Consider the following 21,933-nt stretch of genomic DNA (forward strand, 5'->3'; position numbering starts at 1 on the left):
CTGGGGCAATGGAGGTCCTCAGCCTCACCTCTAAAAGCTTGCAAACATCCTCCCCCTCGCCCTTTAAATCACTCGGTCACTTAGCAAACATTTATTGTGCCTGCTACTTAAAGCTCACAGTATAAAGGGGAGATGCTTGAGTAAACACTTACAGGTCATTACTGCACACACTGGAGATGTGAGGAACAGAAGGTAGCTAGGGTTTATTATGTACCTACTGTATGCTGTCAGGAGGGGCAAAGCCAGTACTTCTAGGGGTGCGGGTGGGAACAAGAAGGGGGATGCTACCTCCCTCTGGGCCCGAGCAGGTGAGGCCTCCCAGGGAAAGGGACATTGGAGCTGAGCCTTGAAAGAGGTGATGGTTCCAGATGAAGGGAACAGCATATGTGAAGGCCCAGAGACATGCAAAGGATATGGAGCATTTAGCAAATAGAGCAGATTTCCAGAGTATGTGACACCAGCCACAGCAGGTGCTTGCTGCACAGCCAGCAAGAGGGGCTCTCAGAGGACCTTCAAATAGGGCCTTTCTAGCTGGGATTTGGGGAACCCTGGGAAGACTTCTCTGAACTCTGACCCCTCCCGCCCCCAGGGGAGCTGAATTCCACAAGAATTGAATCCATAATTTAACCAAAAGAAACTGTTTGTTTGGCTCCAGGAGAAGGAAGTATCTGGGGGGAGTGGGCCTTCCTAAAACCTGTGAAATCACCATTCTGTGGTTTGTCTCCCAGGAGTAAGTCCTGCTTCTCTCTCTTCTGTGCCCCAAAGCACCTAGGCTGGAGCAAGTGCCCAGCGAGGCTTGTGAAATACTTGCAGAATGTAATTTGCTTCTCCCTACCACATACTGACATGTACGTGGATGCAGGAACTTGCTTTAGGCCTAGACATATGTATCCCTCTGGAAAATCTGGAGTTAAGACTCAGAGTTACATCCGGGCTGGAGTGGAGGGAGCTGAAGGGCAGCCATGGGACTGAGGATTAGCCAGCCAGGCTGCAGGGAGAAGGAATCAGCAGCACTGGGGAGAAGCAGCAGTCCCCATCTTTCTGGGGCCCATCCTATCCCAGATCCCACAAGACCCCCACATCCTTGTCGTTCTTTCTTACTTAAGCAAGTCCAGGTATCAGAACCTGCATCCCACCCAGAGCCCCTAAGCATCCTGACACACACGCTAGCTGGGAAAAGCCAGAGGAGCCCAGCCCCAGGTGGAAAGGCATCTTACAGCCCAGCCAGGGCGGTGGGGCTGATGGAGACACAGGAGCACCTAACTCGAGGGACACCCCCACAGAATCAGGGGCATGGATGGTTTTATTACACAGACAGTGCAGGAGCCCAGTATGTGAGAAGAGAATGAATATATTATGCCTGTATGTCCGGTTATGTTTGATGTTTACATTTATGCTAGATAATACATAAACACGGTTTTAAAAACTAAACTAATACAAAAGGGTCTAGAATAAAATGTAGGCTTCCCTCACACCCCTGTTTTCCAGCCATCTGATTCCCTTTCCTCCGGTTTTTTCAGATATCCTTCTAGAAATTTAAAAAATAGTTATATAGAGTTCTCTTGTGGCGCCTTGGATTAAGGATCCAGCATTGTCACTGCAGTGTCTTGGGTCACTGCTGTGGCTCCAGTTCGATCCCCGGCCCAGGAACTTCTGCATACCATGGGTGAAGCCAAAATAAAATAAAATAATTTTAAAACACATAGATGTTGAGGTTAATAAATATCACTTTATGTAAAAGCATTACTGAGTTCCTAACAGCGCAGGGTCTTTCTGTAGGTTTCTTTCTTTCTTTTGTTTTTTTGTCTTTTTGCTATTTCTTGGGCCGCTCCCACGGCATATGGAGGTTCCCAGGCTAGGGGTTGATAGGAGCCGTAGCCACCGGCCTATGCCAGAGCCACAGCAACGCGGGATCCGAGCCGCGTCTGCAACCTACACCACAGCTCACAGCAACGCCGGATCATTAACCCACTGAGCAAGGCAGGGATCGAACCCGCAACCTCGTGGTTCCTAGTCGGATTCGTTAACCACTGCGCCACGACGGGAACTCCTCTGTAGGTTTCTTTAGTCAATGGGGAAAGTAAAAGTACTTCCCTGAGGGAATACGTGGATTTATTTCCATTTTCCAAAGGTTGTGTGAGATTGAAATGGTGAAACTCTGTTCTAGTCCCATCCTGTCAGTTAACTACCAGGACACGGAGGCTAGAAAAGCTGGTGACACGTGCCTAGTCACAGACCATCAGCTCAGGTTCTTCCAGGACCCACGCAGCCCCCGGCCGGTTGGCACTAGCTCCCGCACTGGGCGAATGCCTCCCGCGTCTCCCAGATGAGCAGCAGGTGAGACTTCCCGCGAATTCCTCGGGGGGTATACCAGGCTGGCATGCAAGCTGAAGGAAAGACGCTCTAACGATGGTGTCAGGCACCGGTTCGCGGGGGAAGCCTCTTAGGACCTTTGGCATCCCTGCCCTTGATGCCTTCGTGGAAGGCAGACTGGGCGCAGGGTCCGAGGACCTCTGAGACCCGAGCCCTACCTCCCCTGTAGGCGACCTTCCTCGAGGGCTATCCACGCCTTCACCACTAGAGGGAGCGCGAGCGGCCCCCACGGCGCCCGCCGCTCCTCCCAGGCTTGGCTCAGGCTTCATCAGGAGAGGCTCTAGCAAGATCCTGGCCCCCAAAAGTCTTTAGGCCTCAGGCCCGCTGCTCTCTGCGGCCCTGACCTAGAGGAGGTGCCCAACAGCCTGAACTTGACTGAGGGGCCCAGGCTCCGCCCCCCTGCCCAACCCTCCTCTCTGAAAACTCTCCCTTGCTACTGCTCCCATTTTATAAACTAGGACACAGAGAGGGTAATGGTCATGTCCAGGGTTGCACAGCTAACAGGTGACAGAACTGGAAGTCCAGAGGGCCTGGTTCTGACCTTCACACCTCTGAGGTTCTCCCTCAGAGGGTCTCAAACATCCTCCCTGGAGCCTTCTATGCAGATGGGGAAAGTGAGGCACAGGGCAGTGCCAGGTGTACTGTGTGGGTGGCCCAGTTTGTCAAAGGGAGGCAGCAGACTAAACCTGGGAGGCCAGCCCCTTGACAGATGATCACAGCAGGACAGCCTGTGGAGGGCAGAGGGTGCCAGCCTGCTCCAAGCTGGGGGTGGGGGAGATGCTGGTGACTCCCCTGTGGATGGGTGACAGCTGCAGCCTTGGGTGGGAGGCCAGAGGCCCCACAGCTAATAACTTTCACTCACTGCCTGAAGGCTAATCCCATTACTCTCCTGGACCCTCTGGGACCACCCTCCCCAGCCCTCCCTAATCCCCTGCCTCCCACTGGGAATGGTCCAAGGCCCTACCACGGCCCTGCCAACCCCAGTCACATGAACCTCTCTCCTTCAGGCCCTATCAGCCCCCAGTGCCCACCCATGCCCAATTTCTGTGGAGGTCCAGCCTTCTCCACCTGCCTCCCTGCCCCTGTCCTCCAGTCCCCAAGGCACCGTCCCAAAAATGGCCTCCTACTGGGCTCCGGGTTTTGTGAGCCTCCTGTCCCTTTCTAAGCAGGCTTCTCTTTTTGTTTCTGCGGAAGGAATTATCAGGCAAGAGCTTGGGTCCACAGTATTTTCATCTGTAAAATGGAGACCATGGTGCCCACTTGATGCCCTTGTTCCGATGTCATGGTGAGATGCCACAGAGCAAGGGTTGAACACAGGACCTGACACAAGGCAGACCTCGAGGGAGTTCCCACTGTGGCTCAACGGGTTAAGAACCCAACTAGTATCCATGAGGATGCTGGTTCCATCCCTGACCTTGCTCAGTGAGTTAAGGATCTGGCGTTGTCGTGAGCTGCAGTGTAGGTTGCAGATGCGGCTCGGATCTGGTATTCCTGTGGCTGTGGTGTAGGCCAGCAGCTGCAGCTCCCATTCAACTCTGAGGCTGGGAATTTCCATCTGCTGCAAGTGCGGCCCTTTTTTTTTTTTTTTTTTTTTTAGGGCTGCACCTATGGCATATGGAGGTTCCCAGGCTAGGGGTCCAATCAGAGCTACAGCTACCAGCCTATGCCACAGCCACAGCAACGTGGTATCTGAGCCACGTCTGTGACCTACACCACAGCTCATGGCCATGCCAGATCCTTAACCCACTGAGCAAGGCCAGGGATCGAACCCCCGTCCTCAGGGATGTTAGATTCATTTCTGCTGAGCCACGATAGGAACTCCCAGGTACGGCCCTTAAAAAAACAAAACACAACACAGGGGAAACCTGGAAGGTGTCAGTTGCTGAAGCAATTACTGTCAGCGGGACAGTATGTCAAGGGTACAAGGGAAGTGGGTGAATCCTGTTACCAGAAGGCAGCTCCGGGCCTGGGGACAGAGGGAGGGAGGTAGCTAGGGCTCAGGTCCCCAGTCCTCACACGGTGACAGGAGCCGCTGTGTACACTAGATACTGGGCTCCCTCTGCACCAGGTTCTTCAGCCTCACCCTCCCTTCAGGAGGTGGGTACTGTCAATACCCCCATTTTGCAGATTGGAAACCAAGGTTAAGAGACGGCTATGAAGTGGTGGAGCTGGAATCAAACACAGCTCTGACTTGGGGTCTCGGCAGCATCCTGCTGCTTCTCAGGATCCACTTCTTTTTTTTTTTTTTTTTTTTTTTTTTGTCTTTTTAGGGCTGCACCTGGGGCATATGGAGGTTCCCAGGCTTGGGGTCTAATCAGAGCTGTAGCTGCCGGCCTACGCCACAGCCACAGCAATACCACGTCTGTGACCTACAGCATAGCTCAGGGCAACGCCAGATCCTTAACCCACTGAGCAAGGCCAGGGATGGAACCTGCAGCCTCATTGTTCCTAGTCGGATTAATTTCCACTGCACCAAGACAGGAACTCCTCAAGATCCACTTCTAATGAGCACTGATGGGTGAGAAATGCCCCCCAAAAAGTATACTCCCCACTTGCCAGAAGCATCCAAGGCAATACCGAGGGACAGTGAGTCAGGAATGCTGAGGTGCTGTGGCAGGGCCCAATCTCCCCAGTGTCCCCAGCCACCCATTTCCAGGCCAGGCCAGGTCAGTGCCCCCTTCCCAGCCTGGGCACAGGAGGGGGCCCCCTTTGGCCCTCAGCCTCCCTCTCCCCTACCTTCTGCTGTTCCTCATTTACATAAATTATCTCTCCCCAATTATCCATCCAGCTGTCCCAACTGTGATCTGTGAATGAATTAAAAATGAATATAATTTAATAATGGCTGATTAGAAGGAGATTAGTCCTTATATAAAAAGGAAAAGCCAAGAGCCAGCTAGTTGCCCTTAATCTGAGCCAATACCATCGTTATTCAGGAAGGGCTCCTCTGGCCACCAGCAGGCAAGGCAGGCCTGGGGATGAGGGTTAGGGGAGAGTCCAGGTGGGGCCAGACCACCCCAGAGAGAACAGCAGGGCACTGGGAGCTGGGAATTTGAGCCCTGGACAGCTCCTGTTACTTCCCTGGGCCTTGCTCCGTCCTCTAAGTGGCCTTGGTAGTTTCTGGGGTCCCTTCTTGCTCTAAATTCTAGATGTCTCAGATAAAATCCCTGGGCTTTCCCAAGGCAGCCACTGCTCCCACCAGAGACCCTTCCCAGCCCTGCCTAAGACCTGGGGGTTCAGGAATCTGGCGCTCAAGCCCTGCCTCCAGGAACACAGCAGTGGGGGAGGCAGACCTCCCCTGGACGGGATCTGCCTGAAGGGCGTAGGTGGTCAAAGAAGGGACTTGGGTTGGTTGCAGCAGGAGGGCTTTATGGAGGAGAGACTGGCTGAGACCAAGAGGGGTGTGAGTGCCCAGCAGGATCTGTAATGACTGGACGTAACAGCAAGGATATGTCTCTGAGATTCCCATTCATCCTTTCAGGGTCAGCTCACATGCACCTCCTCCAGGAAGCCTACATTGATCTCCCCAGCACTGGGGTCTTCCCAGCGCTCCCATAATGCCCTGCGCTTTGGCCATCAGGGCCCTTAGCAATCTGCTAATGGGGCATCTGTGTCCCGGTCTATAGGTTCCTTGAGGGCAGAGACCAGCTTTTCATCTCTCCATCACCAGTGCCAGGTACACAATTGCTGCTCAAAAACGTCATCGAATAAACAAAAATGCCTCTTCCAAAATGCCTTCTGTGATTGCCCTAGTGTGGGCTCTGTGCTCCCCAAACACCCTGTGATTATGCCTTCAAAATAAGGCAAGTCACTTATGGAGAAGTGATATGCATAGACCAATAGTTATAGATAAGGATGGATGATAGACAGCTGGGAGTCAGACCGCCTGGGAATGAATCCCAGCCCACCACTTAGGACTACGTGACCTTGGACATGTGACTAGACTCTGTGCCTCAGTTTCCTCATCTATACAATAGATGTATTTAATATTTTCTGTCTCAGGTTTTTATGAGGATGACATGAGTGAATAGAGAGAAGCCCTTAAAACTGGGTCAAGGAGTTCCCATTGTAGTTCAGTGGGTTAAGGACCCCAATGTTGTCTCCGTGAGAATACGGGTTTGATCCCTGACCTTGCTTGGTGGGTTAAGGATTTAGTGTTGCCGCAAGCTGTGGCATAAGTCCCAGAGGCGGCTTGGATCCTGCGTGGCTGTGGCTGTGGTGTAGGCCTCAGTTGCATCTCTGATTTAACCCCTAGCCTGGGAACATCCATATGTAGGTGCGGCCATAAGAAGAAAAAATAAAAATAAGCAATTCCCCGGTGGCCTAGCGGTGGCCTAGCGGTTAAGGATTCAGCGTTGTCATTGACATGGCATGGGTTTGATCCCTGGTGCAGGAACTTCCACATGCTACAAGAATGTGGCCAAAATAAAGATATCAATAAAAATAAATTTTGGAGTCCCTGTCATGGCTCAGGGGAAAAGACTCTGACTAGTATTCATGAGGTGGCAGGTTCGATCCCTGGCCTTGCTCAGTGGGTTAAGGATCCAGCGTTGCCTTGAGCTGTGGTGTAGGCCAGCAACTGCAGCTCTGATTTGACCCCTAGCTGGGAATTTCCATATGCTGTGGGTGTAGCCCTAAACAGACATAAATAAATAAATAAATGGTTTTTTAAAAGAAAAAGAAAAAAGAAAAGAAAAGAACTGTGCCGAGTATATAGGGAGTGCTTAGTAGGTGCTTGTGGGTGCTACAGTGCTTGTCACACAGTTTGGTTTTCTCGCCAGCGGTGGGATCTCTGAGAGCCGGACTGGACTTCTCATCTCTGCTGATGGGGTTGGATGGGCAGACAGGCCCCCCGGGGCTGTCTCGGTGGTCCTGGCTGCTGTGTTCACGCCGAAGGTCCCAGAGGGGCACACATGGGCCAGGACTAGCACATTCCTCCCACCGCAGATGGAGGGTCTGCTCGGGGTCAGACTCCGAGTCCCAGCCCTTCTTGAAGAGGACCTCTCGGGGAGAGACACACCCATGTGAAGGGTCTGACCCCCGTGGCTTGGGTCTGGGCCGCGTGTCCCCTGTGGTCAGCATCAGAGGCTGTCTGCCAGGCCTGCGCTTGCAAGGAGGGGCCGGGCCCCTGGAGGAAGCGGGCATGCCGGCCAGGGAGGGAAGGCTGAAGCAGCCTCAGAGCCATCAAGGAGCAGACAACAGAAGGAACACGCTCTGTGGTGCGGAGGCTGGGAATGGATGGGGTGGGCGCCGGAAAAAGCTGATTCACTCAGAACATGACGAGGTGCCAAGCGGACGCACAGTCAGTGTTTGCTGACTGGCTAACTGAACTGCTCCAGACGAATTTTCAGACATTCCCAGTAATGAACATCTTGATTCCTGATGTGTGGGGAGGGGCCTAGGAATCTGTATGTTTTGTTTTGTTTTGTTTTTCTTCTTACGGCTGCTCCTGTGGCCTATGGAAGGAAGTTCCAGAGCCAGGGGTTGAAACGGAGCTGCTGCCAAGACCTACACCACAGCCAAGCACAGCTGGATCCGAGCTGCCTCTGCAACCTATACTGCAGCTTGTGTCAATGCCGGATCCTTAACCCACTGAGTGAGGTTGGGGATTGAACCCACATCCTCACAGAAACAGCATCAGGTCCTTAACCCCCGGGGCCACAGCAGGAACTCTGGATCTGGACGTTTGACAAGACCTTGAGTAAATCTCATGAACACGCAGTTTCTCCCCAGCCCCCACCCCATCCTCCAGGCCCGGGAGCCGCAGTGCCTCCCCCAACTTTCAAGAATGGGGGTAGACTATGACCTCACCTTCCCCAGCGCCTTCCGACACCCCCTTGAGCCCCTAGTCCACGCACACCAGCCCAGAACCATCTCTGTAGTGGGGCCCAGGGCCTCTCTGTCCATATTGGGGCAGGAGGCCTCCCAGGCCAGCCTGGGCTGTGGGATAATTTGATATTCAAATCCTGGCAAAGACCTGCTTCAAATTGCTGCAAATTAAGCTGATTTTGTCCCTCCGAATGAGGGATTTGCTCCTGTGGATCAACCCTTCCTAGGACTTGATGAGGTCAGGATTAGAGCCGGAGGGCTGGAGAGAAGAGCCTGAGGCTGGAGGCTGCATGGGCTGGTTGTTGGTGGGAGGGGGGCCCAGCCCCTGCGTGCCTCTCCCCAGCCCCAGATTTAGGAAACTTTCCCAGGGTCTCAAAACGCAGCTCTTCCCAGTGATATGGGGCCTCTGGGCCCCCGAGGGGCCAGCCTCACCCCTCACATCCAGCCCTGTACCCTTCCCAAAGTGGACCTCACCTTACCTTTTCAAGCACCTGTGAGCCAGGGCCCAACTGATCACCCCCATTTCATGGATGAAGAAATGCAGGCTCCACTGGCCAAGACAACCTGGACTCTACCTCTGCCACCACCTTGCCGTGGGACCTTGAGCAAGGGGTCTCTTAAGGATTACCAACAATGCACGCACAGTGCCAGGCCCCTGGCAAGCCCCCCGTTAAGCATGGAGATAACCGCCCACATCACAAGCGCTGCCCAAGACCCCAAAGCCAGGATGTGGCAGAGCAGTGACTGGGGCCTGAGCCTCTCCGGGCCTCAGGTAAATGCAGCCCCCGCCTTCTCCAGGAGGCCTGTGCCTGCTCCTGACTCTGCCCCTCCTGCCAGTGCCTCCCGCCCCCGCCAGAACCTCATTCGCATCTGTTTTATCAAGGCCTGGGCTGTATATTGCAGCGATTTCGAATTGCACCATTAAAGATTTTATGCTGGAGACGTTAAAATTAAAAAGATCTATGTGCAAAGAGTCACAACGAATTTAATCAACTTGATTTAATAGAAAACAGCAAATGGAATTTATGATACTCCAAAAGACAAGGGAATTTTTTTTTCCACCAAAAAATCATAAAAAAAGCACTTTGTGGAAAACAGAAAGTGGAGGCGGGGGGGGGGGGATCCCCATCTGAGAGTTTATCAGAACCTAATCCGCGGCGAACAACCCCAGTCAGGGCTGTTTGCCCGCTAATCCCAGCTGCCATTAAAATATTAAAGATAAATCTAATCGTCTCTTTATCCAAAATAAGCGACTTTTGTGTGGGGAGAAAACATCTAACCCTTTGGGAGGAGAATTAGTCCTAATGCATCAAATGGAATTCGGTCCAGGCTGGGGCAAAATAGGGTTTAGAGGCAAATGAGATGGTAATAGAAATAAAACCCAGAGTAACAAATTAAAAACCCTCATTTACACGAATTAAAAAGGCTCACCAAAGGGCTGGAAGCCCAGGCCTACCCTCCTCATCCCCTAGCCCACCCCCACCCCACCCACCCCGTCTCTTGTGCCCTGCTCGGCACCCACCCGCAGGCCCCCAGGAGGGGATCCGCAGCCTGGCCTCAGCCTCTCGACTTGGGCTCACGCCTTCCTGCAGACTCCCCAACTTTCCCCTTGGAGCCCAAGCCCAGGCGGGTTCCTGAGGGCTCTGGCTGGGCCTTTAGGCATCTTTCTACGCCCCTGGGGTGGACTCTGGGCTCAGACAGAACTGGCCTCCTGTCCCAGTGCTGTCCCTCGCTACAGGAGGTCCTGGTTTCATTTCTTTTCTTTTTTGGCTGCCTTGCATATGGAGTTCCTGGGCCGGGGATCAGATCTCTGTTGTTATCGAGACCTAACCCCCCTACCCTTCTGTGTCGCAGTTTTCTCTTTTATTCTTTTTCTTTCTTTCTTTCTTTTTTTTTTTTTTTTTTCTTTTTAGGGCCACACCCGTGGCATATGGAGGTTCCCAGGCTAGGAGTCAGAGCTGTAGCCACTGGCCTACACCAGAGCGACAGCCATGCAGGATCTGAGCTGCGTCTGCGACCTATACCACAGCGCATGGCAACACCAGATCCTTAACCCACTATGCCAGCCGGGGATTGAACCTGTGTCCCAGTGCTCCCAAGACACTGCAGATCCCATTGCACCACAGCAGGAACTCCTTGATTGAATTTCTTAAACTCCCCAGACCCCTGTTTACTTCTCGGAAAAAAAGGGATAATATTAGCCCCCACCCTTACCCCGCCCCTCTCCATGGCTTTGACCTCATTGCTGCCCCAACCCCAGCTCCTCTGATGGGACAAGATATCAGAACAGCCCCCAGCTCTGTCCTGACCCATGGTGACCGCTCAATAGTGAGCCATTGTCAGGCTCCCCCTCAGGGTTCCCCAGGCAGCTTGGCCATTCAGGGGCCCTAGGGAAGTCAAGCCTGTGCCCCCCCTCACCCCCTGCCTCCAAAGAAGGAAGGAAATGCAGCATCGGGTCAGCCTGGAAGGCAGGGGGCAGCCGGCAGCCATTTCGAGTAAGTCCATAGGGTCCCTCCTGAGCTGTCACTCGAGAGGGCTAAAGCAATTCCAAATCTTCAGGCTTCTCACTAAGCAGCCTTCTGTCCCTGCGCTTGGCCTGTGGCTCCTCCTCCATGGTAGGATTCAGATGCTCCGCTGCACACCTCCCCCAGCCACCTTCGGGTCCAGCTCTGAACCCCCACCCCATGAAAATCATACTCTCTGCCTTAGTGGCCGGATGCTTCTCAAAGGAGACACACTCCCCTCCAGAGGGTTCAAGGGCCCCTTCGAGAGCCATTAAGAGTTGACAGGTACAGGAGTTCCTGCTGTGGCTCAGCAGTAATGAACCTGACTAGTATCCATGAGGATGGGGGTTCAATCCTTGGCCTCGATCCGTGGGTTAAGGATCAAGTGCATGGCTGTGGCTGTGGCCGGCAGCCACAGCTCGCAGCCTGGGAACTTCCATATGCCATGGGTACAGTCCTAAAAAGACAAAAAAAAAAGAGTTGACAGGTACCGATGAAGATGACAAACCACTTTCTGAGTGCCTGTCTCTCCTGCCTGAGGCACCCCCTGCACCTACACGCTGGAATCCACCTCTGACCTCCGCCCATCTTCTTAACAAATCCACTTGAACAGGAAACTCGTGTTGACAGCATTTTATTATGGGATATTAAGTGGAATTGGATTGTGAGGCTAAACCTTTCCCTGGCTGACTTTTCATGTCTGGTTGGCCTCTCCCCTCTGCACCCAGCGAGTATTGGGAGAGCATCTCTCTTACCTTCCTCAACACCACCCCACCCTTGACCCATACCAAGTGGCGATTCTAGGCAAGAGGAGACAGGGATGGCCCGGGGGCTATCCCTGGCCTTCCTTCTCCCCAGGAGGACGGAAAGGGCACAGGAGCAGGTTCTGGGTGGGAGGGGGTTTTCTGGAGAGGCGTCCTAACCGGAGGCTTGATGGGCAAGAGTTGAGAGAAGAGGGTCACAGGTGAAGGAGTTGGGAGGCCCCCTGCTGCAAGCTATCTTAGCACGTGGGGAAGGGGATGGGTTCCCAGAAGGACACACAGTTCTGGGTAAGCCGTTAGCACCATCATTCAAGGTTGTTGTAACGATTAGAAGCAAATGGGGAAAAAAAAAAAAGAGAGAGAGAAAGAGAGAGACGTATAACCAGGAGTTCCCACTGTGGTGCAGAGGATTAAGGATCTGGCAGATGCAACTGTGGTGTAGGTCACAGCTGTGGCTCGGATTCCATTCCTGGCCCAAGAACTTCCATATGGTGAGAGTGTGAGAAAAAAAAAAAAAAAAAAGAAGAAGAAGAGAAGAAGAAGAATCACCTACCAGTCACTATGGCAAGCGTTTTACATACATTGGCTCACTGAATTCTTACAGCTCTATAATGTGGACTGGTTTTTTTGGTTTGTTTTTTGGTTTGGGGTTTTTTGTTTTTTTTTTTTTTTGCTTTTTAGGGCCGCACCCTCGGCATATGGAAGTTCCCAGGCCAGGCGTCAAATCCGAGCTACAGCCATCAGCCTACGCTGCAGCCACAGCCACGACAGATCCATGCCGAGTCTTCAAACTACATTACTGCTCACAGAAATGCCGGATCCTCAACCCACTGAGCAAGGCCAGGGATCAAATCTGAATCCTCATGGATCCTAGTTGGTTTTGTTACCACTGAGCCACGTCGGGAACGCCCTAAAATGTGAATTCTTTAATCCACTTTACCAGAAGAGGAGATTGAGGCTCCCAGAGGAGATGGCAAAGCTTGTAAGTGTTGGAACCAGGATCTGGCTCCAGCCATTTGACTCCAGAACTGTGCTTTAGCCACTGCGCCATGATGGCTCACATCAGGTGCTGTACCAGCCACTTAGGGCAAAATGGCCAAGGTATGGGCTTTGGTGCCAGATGGCTGGGTAGAGAGTGTAAGTGTTTGTCCACGATTCGGCCCTCCCTCTCCGCCCTTGTCATGTTTAGTCCCCACCCCCCTGTTGCATTGCCTTTGGTCTTGGCTGTATGATGGGCCATGAGGAGATCTGAGCCAAGCAGAGGCTTTAAATGCGTTTGTGTGGTTTGGCTGCCTCTGCTCCTCCTGACCTCTGCCAGAGGAGCGCGCCTTGGGAACCACAGTTCCAGAAGGAGATGGTATGACCTGGAGCCAAGCCACAGGTCACAGCCAAGCCTAGCTGTGCCTGGAACCTGGGACCCAGAGCGTGAGATAAACCCTCTGAGATGTGGACATGGTTTTTACAGTTTATTTGTAGAAGCCATGGAGTTGCCCTGCTTGGATGTCCCTTCAAGAAAGAACTTGCTGGGAGTTCCTATCGTGGCTCAGTGGAAACGAATCTGACTGGTATCTGTGGGACCAGGTTTGATCCCTGTCCTCACTCAGTGGGTTAAGTATCTGGCATTGCCGTGAGCTGTGGCGTAGGTTGCAGACAGGGCTCGGACCCTGCGTTTCTGTGGCTGTGCCATAGGCTGGTGGCTACAGCTCCCATTTGACCCCTAGCCTGGGAGCCTCCATATGCTGCGGGTGTGGCCCTAAAAAGACAAAAAAAAAAAAAAAAAGGAAAGAAAGAAAAAGAAAAAGGAAGAACTTGCTGTTCAGGTGCAAGAATGCAGTTAGCCAACAGCCTCCAGCTGCAGCCTCTTTCAAATTCATGGCAGGACTGTTTGTTTTTATCCACAGCTTTACCGAAATATGATCGACCCCTGACATGATGTAAGTTTAAGGTGTATATAGCATGTTGATTTGATACATTTCTAGTCAGCAAAATGATTAGCACCATAGGATTCATGATCACCTCTGTCCTGTTGCATAATTACCACTTCTTTTTTGTAATGAGAATATTTAAGATCTACTCTCTCAGTAATATTCAAGTATATGATCCAGAATTACGAGTTATCATCACTCACTGTAGTGTTTGAGTGACTGGGCATGGTGGGGGTACCAGGGCCTCCTGGCCATTTCTGCCCAACTCAAGGCTCCCTTCATGGACAGTCTTTGCTCAGGACCTCCCTGTCAGATTGGCTGAGACTTTCTTAGATCTGCCTTGGGGTTTGAGGCTTTCCCTGTCCAATCTTGCTTACCCTCCCGTTACCTTTCACAAGTGCTACCCCCCTCACCCAATAAACCACTTGCATTCCTAACCCTGTCTCAGCATCTGCTTTCTTTCCTTTTGGTTTTGGTTTTGTTTTTGTTTGTTTGTTTTTTTTTTTTTTTTTTTTTTTTTTTTTTTTTTGCTTTTTAGGGCTGCACCTGGGACATATGGAGGTTCCCAGGCTAGGGGTCAAATCGGAGATGTAGCCGCCAGCCTACACCACAGCCACAGCAGTGCAGGATCCAAGCTACATCTGCAAACTATACCACAGTTCATGGCAATACCGGATCCTTAACCCACCTCCCTAGGCCAGGGATCGAACCCTCAACATCATGGTTACTAGTCAGATTCGTTTCTGCTGCACCATAGCGGGAACTTCAGCATCTGCTTTCTCAGAGTACTTGAACTGACACAGTCTTGTCACCACAGAACCTAATTCACTTGGCCTCAAATACTGACTACACAATTCACTAGCTGCCCAGCTGTGTGATAACTCAGTTTCCTCATCTGTAAAAAGAAGATAACAGAAATGTCCATCTCAGAGGGTTTTCTTTTTTTGAGTATTGAACAAGATAATCCATGTACAGTGCTGAGCACTCAATAAATGGTAACTGAGATTGCCAGAGGTAGTTATAAATCTCAATAAATAAATGCTAGCTATATATGAATGATATATAGCAAAGTATCAAGTCAACAGATATAAATCTAGGATGGATCTTAAAAGACTGAAGAGTGAGAAAGGTGGGCAGATGAGCTGCAATTGTGGACAAGTACAAAGTAGGAAAAAAATGAAAGCTTGCAAATGAGATAGTTGGTGTATCCTGAGCCATCATTTGTAACCAGAAAAAAAAGACTTCAAGACTTCTACATGAGTCTTCACCATCTTCTAAAAACTTTTGTGCATTTTTTTTTCCACCGCGAGATCTCCAAGAAAACCAGGACAGGCATCACTATCTCCATTTTACAAGGAAAGGAACTGAGGCACAGAGAAGCTAATGGACTCACTCCACAGCACACAAGTTAGTACTGGAGGCAGGAGTGGAACCATGTTGGTGGCTCTCCCTGGCCAGAGAATACTGGATATCATGGAAAAGCACAAAAACAAGCACTAAAGGGCTTCCCTGCAGCAAAATCAAGTTGGTGATTAGGTTGGTGTACCTAAATCATTACAAAAGGTGTTTGGGGGGTGACCACTCAAGACACTGGAGAAGGTCCTCTAGATAGCACAGAAAAGAAGAGGATCATGTAAGCATCAAAATCTATGAGGTTGGAGAGAAGAGACATATCTAAGAGAGATTGCCAACTATCAGGACTTGGGGATAAGCCAGATCTAAGCTGTAATGGCAAACTTCAATTTTCCCTATGTCAGAACATATGCTTTCAAATGTTTCTCCATCGTTATCAGTGCAGACTCACTTATGACCTCCAGTAACAGAGACCAAGGGCCAGTCTCTGTTATCTCATGACCAGGGTCATGTCTCTGTCATCTGAGGAGATTCCCCCACAGTTTTTGCTTCTTTGTATCACTGGCTCTCCAGTCAAAGCCCAGGGTGTCTGCTTCTGATTGGTGGAGCCCAGGTCACATGGCCATGTTCTAGCTGCAAGGGAAGCTTGAAAGCAAGTGTCCAGCATTTCCAGTCTCTTTGCAGAATTGGGGCTCTGTCTTCCACTAGGATTCACAAATGGGGAAACTTTTCAAAATACCAGTCAGGATCAGACATTGGACAGCCCACAAAATAATAAATGTCTATTGTAGGACTTTGTAGATGTTGTTTCATGTAAACCTCATGACAACTCATTTTATGCAAGACCCAAGTTGCAGGTAACAGTTAACCTGAAACTTAATTCCTTGCCCAGGGTTGGTGGTGGCAGCAGTGGGAGTTCCATCACCTAGGATCCAGTACAGGGGACAGTAACCACAATGGCTTCATCACCAGACCAGTATTGTGACAAGATTTGGGGCATTGATTCAAGTCTCCAAACCTCTGGGAGAGTCTTTGAGTTACTTAATATTGTTCTAGTAAATTCTTTTTTGGGTCAAATCAGACAGAATTATTTATAACCAGAAAAAAAAAAAAAAAAAAACTATTAAAGTTGTGGGCATAGTACCTAACTCTCCTGAAGCTCAGAAAAGTGAAGTAACTTGCCCAAGTCATGCAATTAGTAAAGACAAAGCTGCCCACCCCAGGGGGCCAATAGGTAAGGAATCTGGAAATTTCTTCGGGGCATCAGACCCAGGTGGTGCCTCTGCACCTCCACCCCTTTTCCTTCCTTGACTGGATGAAGCATTGCCATGATTTCCTCGCTCCCACCTGCCTCCTGGGTCTCCGGTGAAGCTGCCCTCCAAGTTATATGCCTGTTGCCTCCCTTTGATGATCCTCTTCTGGGCCCTCCTGACCTTCCTTCCATTGACAATAGCTTAATGGCTGCTGCAGGCTGCTCTACTGATCACCCAGACCTGCCTGGATCTGAGCCTCCCTCCCCATTTTTTTTGTTTTGTATTTTGCCTTTTGAGGGCCACATCTGCAGCATATAGAGGTTCCCAGGCAAGGGGTCCAGTCGGACCTGTAGCTGCCAGCCTACACCACAGCTACAGCAATGCAGGATCCGAGCCAAGTCTTCGACTTACACCACAGCTCACGGCAACGCCACATCCTTAACCCACGGAGCGAGGCCAGGGATCGAACCTGCATCCTCATGGATACTAGTCAGATTCGCTTCTGCTGAGCCATGATGGGAACTCATCCCTCCCAGTTTTGATAAATAGATGGAGGCTGAACTTCTGGGCACAGGGAGATGCCCTCGAGCCAGGTCAAGATCCCATGGGAGTGATAACCTAAATGGGGAAAGAATCTGAATAAGAATGGATATGTGTACATGAATAAGTGAATTACTTTGCTGTACAACAGAAATTATCACAACATTGTAAATCAACTATACGTCCATAAAACTTTATTTTATTTTGTTTTACTTGTTTATTTTTTTTAAGCCGCACCTATGGCATACGAAAGTTTCCAGGCTAGGGATCAAATCGGCGCTGTGCTGTTGGCCTACACCACAGCGACGGCAATGCCAGATCTGAGGCACATTTGCAAATTACACCACAGCACACGGCAATGCCATATCCTTAACCCACTGAGTGAGGCCGGGAATCGAACCCACATCCTCATGGATACCAGTTGGGTTCTTAACCCAGGGAGCCACAACAGGAATACCTATACTTCAAGAAAACTATGAAAAATAATAATACTGCTGTATAGCACAGGGAACTGTATCTGTCACTTGTGATGGAACATGATGGGAGTTAATGTGAGAAAAAGAATATATATGACTGGGTCACTTTGCTGTACAGCAGACATTGACAGAACATTGTATAAATCAATTATAATAAAGTTTTTTTAAAAATCCCATGGAAAAAGCTCTGGGTCTGATGAGGGGGATGCTGGGACTCAGGATAACAGAAGCAGCCATCGGAGAGACTTTTGGACTCCAGGGTCTCTGAGCTTTAAAAATTGTGGTCCAAGAGTTCCCTTATAGCACAGTGGGTTAAGAATCCAGCATCTCACCGCAGGGCCCCTTAGTTGCTGCTGTGGTGTGGATTCAATCCCCAGTCTAGAAAATTCCAGGAAGGAAGGAAGGAAGGAAGGAAGGAAGGAAGGAAGAAAGAAAGAAAGAAAGAAAGAAAGAAAGAAAGAAAGAAAGAAAGAAAGAAAGAAAGAAAAAGAAAGAAAGAAAGAAAGAAAGAAAGAAAGAAAGAAAGAAAGAAAGAAAGAAAGAAAGAAAGAAAGAAAGAAAGAAAGAAAGAAAAAGCACCCTCTGCTTTGGGAGAGCATGTGCTGCTTTCAAATTTCTTTTGCAGGAATCCCAAATCCATCCTCTTCTCTCTCTCTCCATGGCCACCTTCAACTCCTAAATCAACTGTGTGTCTCTGGCCTGGACCACACAGTCCACCTCCTGACTGCCAGCAGCTTCCCTTTAATCTGGGGATAACATCCAGAGAACCCCAAGGCCCTGCAGGCCTGAACCCTGCTGACCCACGGAGCTCCCCTTAGGGCTCACCGGCTTCAGCCCTTCCTCCAGCCTCCTTTGTCTCCTTGTTGTTCCTCAGAAACACCTGCCTGGCTCTTCTACAGAATATGGACACCTGCTGTCCTCCCAACAGGGTCATCTGCCCAGCGCTCCATGTGGATGGCCTCTGACTTAGGTCCCTACCCAGATATGGACTCCCCAGGAACCCCTTTCTCTCCAGTATCTAAAAGAGACCCCTCCTGCTGGCAATCTATTACCTTTCACCCTGCCGTATTTTCTCCTTAGCACATTTTTTTGGCCATTCTCATGGCATGTGGAAGTCCCAGTAACCAGAGCCATAGCGGAGACAAGGCAGGATCCTTACCCTGCTAAGCCACTAGGGAATTCCCTTCTTAGCATGTTCGATTCTTCAATTATCTTGTTTGTTTACTAACTTGCCTGGTTGTTAACTGTCTCTCAAACTAGAATCTAAATTCCATGGGAACAAGGGCTTTGCTTTCTTTTACCCCCCAGCATTCCCATGAACAATAGCTGGCACATGGAAGGAGCTCAGTAAGTATTTGTTGAAGGTCCTTTTTTTTTTGCTTTTTAGGGCTGCACCTGCAGCATATGGAGGTTCCCAGGCTAGGGATCTAATCAGAGCTGTAGCTGCCAGCCTACAGCACAGCCACAGTAACTTGGAATCTGAGTTAGTTCTGTGACCTACACCACAGCTCATGGCAACACTGGATCCTCAACCCACTGGGCAAGGCTGGTGATCGAACCCACAAACTCATGGATACTAGTCAGGTTTTTTACCACTGAACCCCAATGGGAATTCTTAAGGTGGTCCTTTTTTCTTTTTCTTTTTTTTTGGCTGCAGCTGCAAAAACACCAGATCCTCAACCCACTGTGCCAGGCCAGAGATCCAAACTGCCTCCCAGCACTTCCAAGATGACGCCGATTCTGTTGCACCACGCAGGAACTCCTGTTGAAGGTCCTTGACTAAACTGTCTTGCAACATTCCTGTGGGACAAAACAAACATCCTTTCAGTGTATCAGGGATATTGTCACTGTGTCACTGGCTCCGGAGTCCAAGTCCAGGGTGGTTGCTTCTGATTGGCCAAGCCCAGGTCACATGGTCATGTTCTAGCTGCAAGGGAAGCTGGGAAAGCAAGTGTCTAGCCTCTCCAATTTCAATGCAGAATTGGGGCACTGAGACCCAGCATCTGAGATTGCAGGGAGCCTGGACACAGCCCAGATGCACAAAGCAAGTCCTCTAAGGCTGGCTATGCTCCATTGCTCCCTGCTGTGCATAGGTGAACACTGGGGAACAGATAAGGAAGAGCAACAGGGGAGTTGCTTTTCTTTTCCTTTGGGAGGTGAAGGAATGGTTAATGCTGAGGGAGGGAGGGCACAAGGGGTTGTGAGCACCTGAAACCTGACGGATGCTGTTCTGCTGGGATAAGAACCTGGGGGAGCTGCAGGTGGCACCTGGAACACCTACCAAGAGACAGGGTCTTCTATAAGGCTGGCTTTGAAGGCAGTGCCAAGAGTCCTTCCCACGCCCTGGGGCCCTCCAAGAAAAGGCCTTGAAGAACTAGAAGAAAATCAGCCCAGGATTTTGGGGTAAGATGCTCCTATTTGCTCAAGGTGTGAGGGATCCATCAGCTTTGATTTCAGTAGCCCCTCCCAATCCCTTTTGGAGTCCCTTCCTTCCCCCACCCCATTCTTGGCAAAGCAAGATGGTAGCTCAAGTATCACTGGGGCATTGTTTGCCTCCCTACACCCAAGGTTCCTTCCTTCCCTGAGGGTCTGGTTCCATCTACAAGAAAATGAGAATGGAGTTCCCGTCATGGCTCAGTGGAAATGAATCTGATTAGTAACCCTGAGGAGGTGGGTTCGATCCCTGGCCTCGATCATTGGGTTAAGGATCCGATGTTGCCGTGAGCTGTGGTGTAGGTCGCAGATGCAGCTCGGATCTGGTGTTGCTGTGGCTGTGGCTTAGGCCAGCAGCTACAGCTCCAATTCGACTCCTGGCCTGGGAACCTCCATATGCCACAGGTGCAGCCCTAAAAAAACGAAAGAAAGAAAGAAAGAGAGAGAGAGAGAGAGAAAGAAAGAAAGGAAGGAAGGAAGGAAGGAAGGAAGGAAGGAAGGAAGAAAGAAAGAAAGAAAGAAAGAGAAAACAAGAATGCAGTGGGTTTGGTCTCTGATTGGCTCTTGGCAGCTGCGTGTTCCTGAGGAAGTCACCTAGCCTCTCAAGATTGCTTCCTCATAGGAGTTCCCGTCATGGCGCAGTGGTTAACGAATCTGACTAGGAACCATGAGGTTGTGGGTTCGGTCCCTGGCCTTGCTCACTGGGTTAAGGATCCGGCATTGCTGTGAGCTGTGGTGTAGGTTGCAGACGCGGCTCGGATCCTGCATTGCTGTGGCTCTGGTGTAGGCCAGTGTCTACAGCTCTGATTAGACCCCTAGCCTGGGAACCCCCATATGCCAAGGGAAGCGGCCCTAGAAAAATGCAAAAAAAAAAAAAAGAAAAAAAAAAAAAAAAAGAAAAGAAAAATGATATACATCTTTCAGGATAGTTGGGAGGAGTTTTCACACTGTTGAGACAGTGTGAAAACATCCAGAACTTAATAAATGTCCATTGTGAATAAGTTAAATGTGAATCAGAATCGGTCTTGTTTTTCTCCTTGCATCAGCCCCTTACTGAACAGAGTGAATGGGATATCTGGTCCAATGTCTGAAAAAACTGGAGCTCTGGGACTCTGTCAGGACACCCTCTCGGGACAACAGTCCAACACAACAAAAGACAAGGTTTACTCTCCAGGGGTAAGCCCAAAATACACGAGAACATTTAAAAAAAAGTGAAACACATTCATGGGTGACAGATTCATAATGGGATTATCGATTCAAACACAGTTCCTTTCTCTTCCTTGCATTTTCCACCCTCCTCCCTCCAAAAATTGTTGCTGACGGCTGCATAGTGACTCAGGGAAGCAGGTAGCAGGGGACCATGACTTGGCTGCAGCTGGTGCTAAAAATGACCAGCGCCAAACAAGGAAGGGAGAGGGCATCGTCCCTCAGCCCTAATCTCCCTCCCTGAGCCTTAGTATTTTATTTGTAACAAGGGAGATGGAACTTGAGCAGCTGAGTGGATTAAATGCCATAAGGGGTCTGGCACCCATTAATAACAGTAGTTAGAACCATGATGTATTGAGTCCCCAGGGCCAGACACCATGCTAAGTACTTTACAAATAGCAGCTATTTCAATGGCTGGCCCGAACTCCACGAGGCCAGGACTAGGTCTGTCTTGTTCCCCACTCAAGCACAGTATCCTCCTGCATGATGATAATAATTACCAACTAATAATTACCAACACTCACAGGAATCTTATTTTGTAGCCTTGTTTTGTATACTTCTGGCATCGCCTTATTTGCCATTTTCACCATCGTACATTTCTCATCTTCAGGACAATTCTAAGGGCTAGATACTACCATTATCCCACTTTTATGGATGAGGAAACCGAAGCACAGAAGACGAAGGGAAGCTGGGTAACGTTCCCCAGATCACCAGGCTCAATCATTTGATTGAGCAGGACTCTGAACCTAGGAAGTCTGGCTCTGGAGCCCACACCCTTGATTCCTATGCTGATGCAGGGGGGGTCAGAAGATGCTCACAAGTTCAGGGTCAAGGTGTTTTGTAGGTAAAGCACTCAAAGCTAAGAAGGCTGTTAAATGATTGGCTCAAAGCCACAGAGCTCTTGGAGTTCCCATCGCGGTGCAGCAGAAACGAATCTGACTAGGAACCATGAGGTTGCGGGTTCGATCTCTGGCTTTGGTCAGTGGGTTAAGGATCTGGCATTGCTGTGAGCTGTGGTGTAGGTCGCAGACGCGGCTCAGATCCTGCATTGCTGTGGCTGTGGTGGACCCCTAGCCTGGGAACCTCCATATGCTGTGGGTGTGGCCCTAAAAAGCAAAAAAAAAAAAAAAAAAAAAAAAAAAAAAAGGCACAGAGCTAGTAGGCAGCAGACCCAGGATGTGGATCCAGGGTGACTAAGCTAAATGCCTCTGAAAGGGTACATGTTACTCTCACTACACCAGCCCAAGCTCCGGGGGCCAGCCTTTCCCTGTAGGGTTCCCCCC

The sequence above is a fragment of the Sus scrofa genome, chromosome 7, assembly GCF_000003025.6.
Source record: "Sus scrofa isolate TJ Tabasco breed Duroc chromosome 7, Sscrofa11.1, whole genome shotgun sequence".
In the NCBI taxonomy this organism is placed as follows: Eukaryota; Metazoa; Chordata; class Mammalia; order Artiodactyla; family Suidae; genus Sus; species Sus scrofa.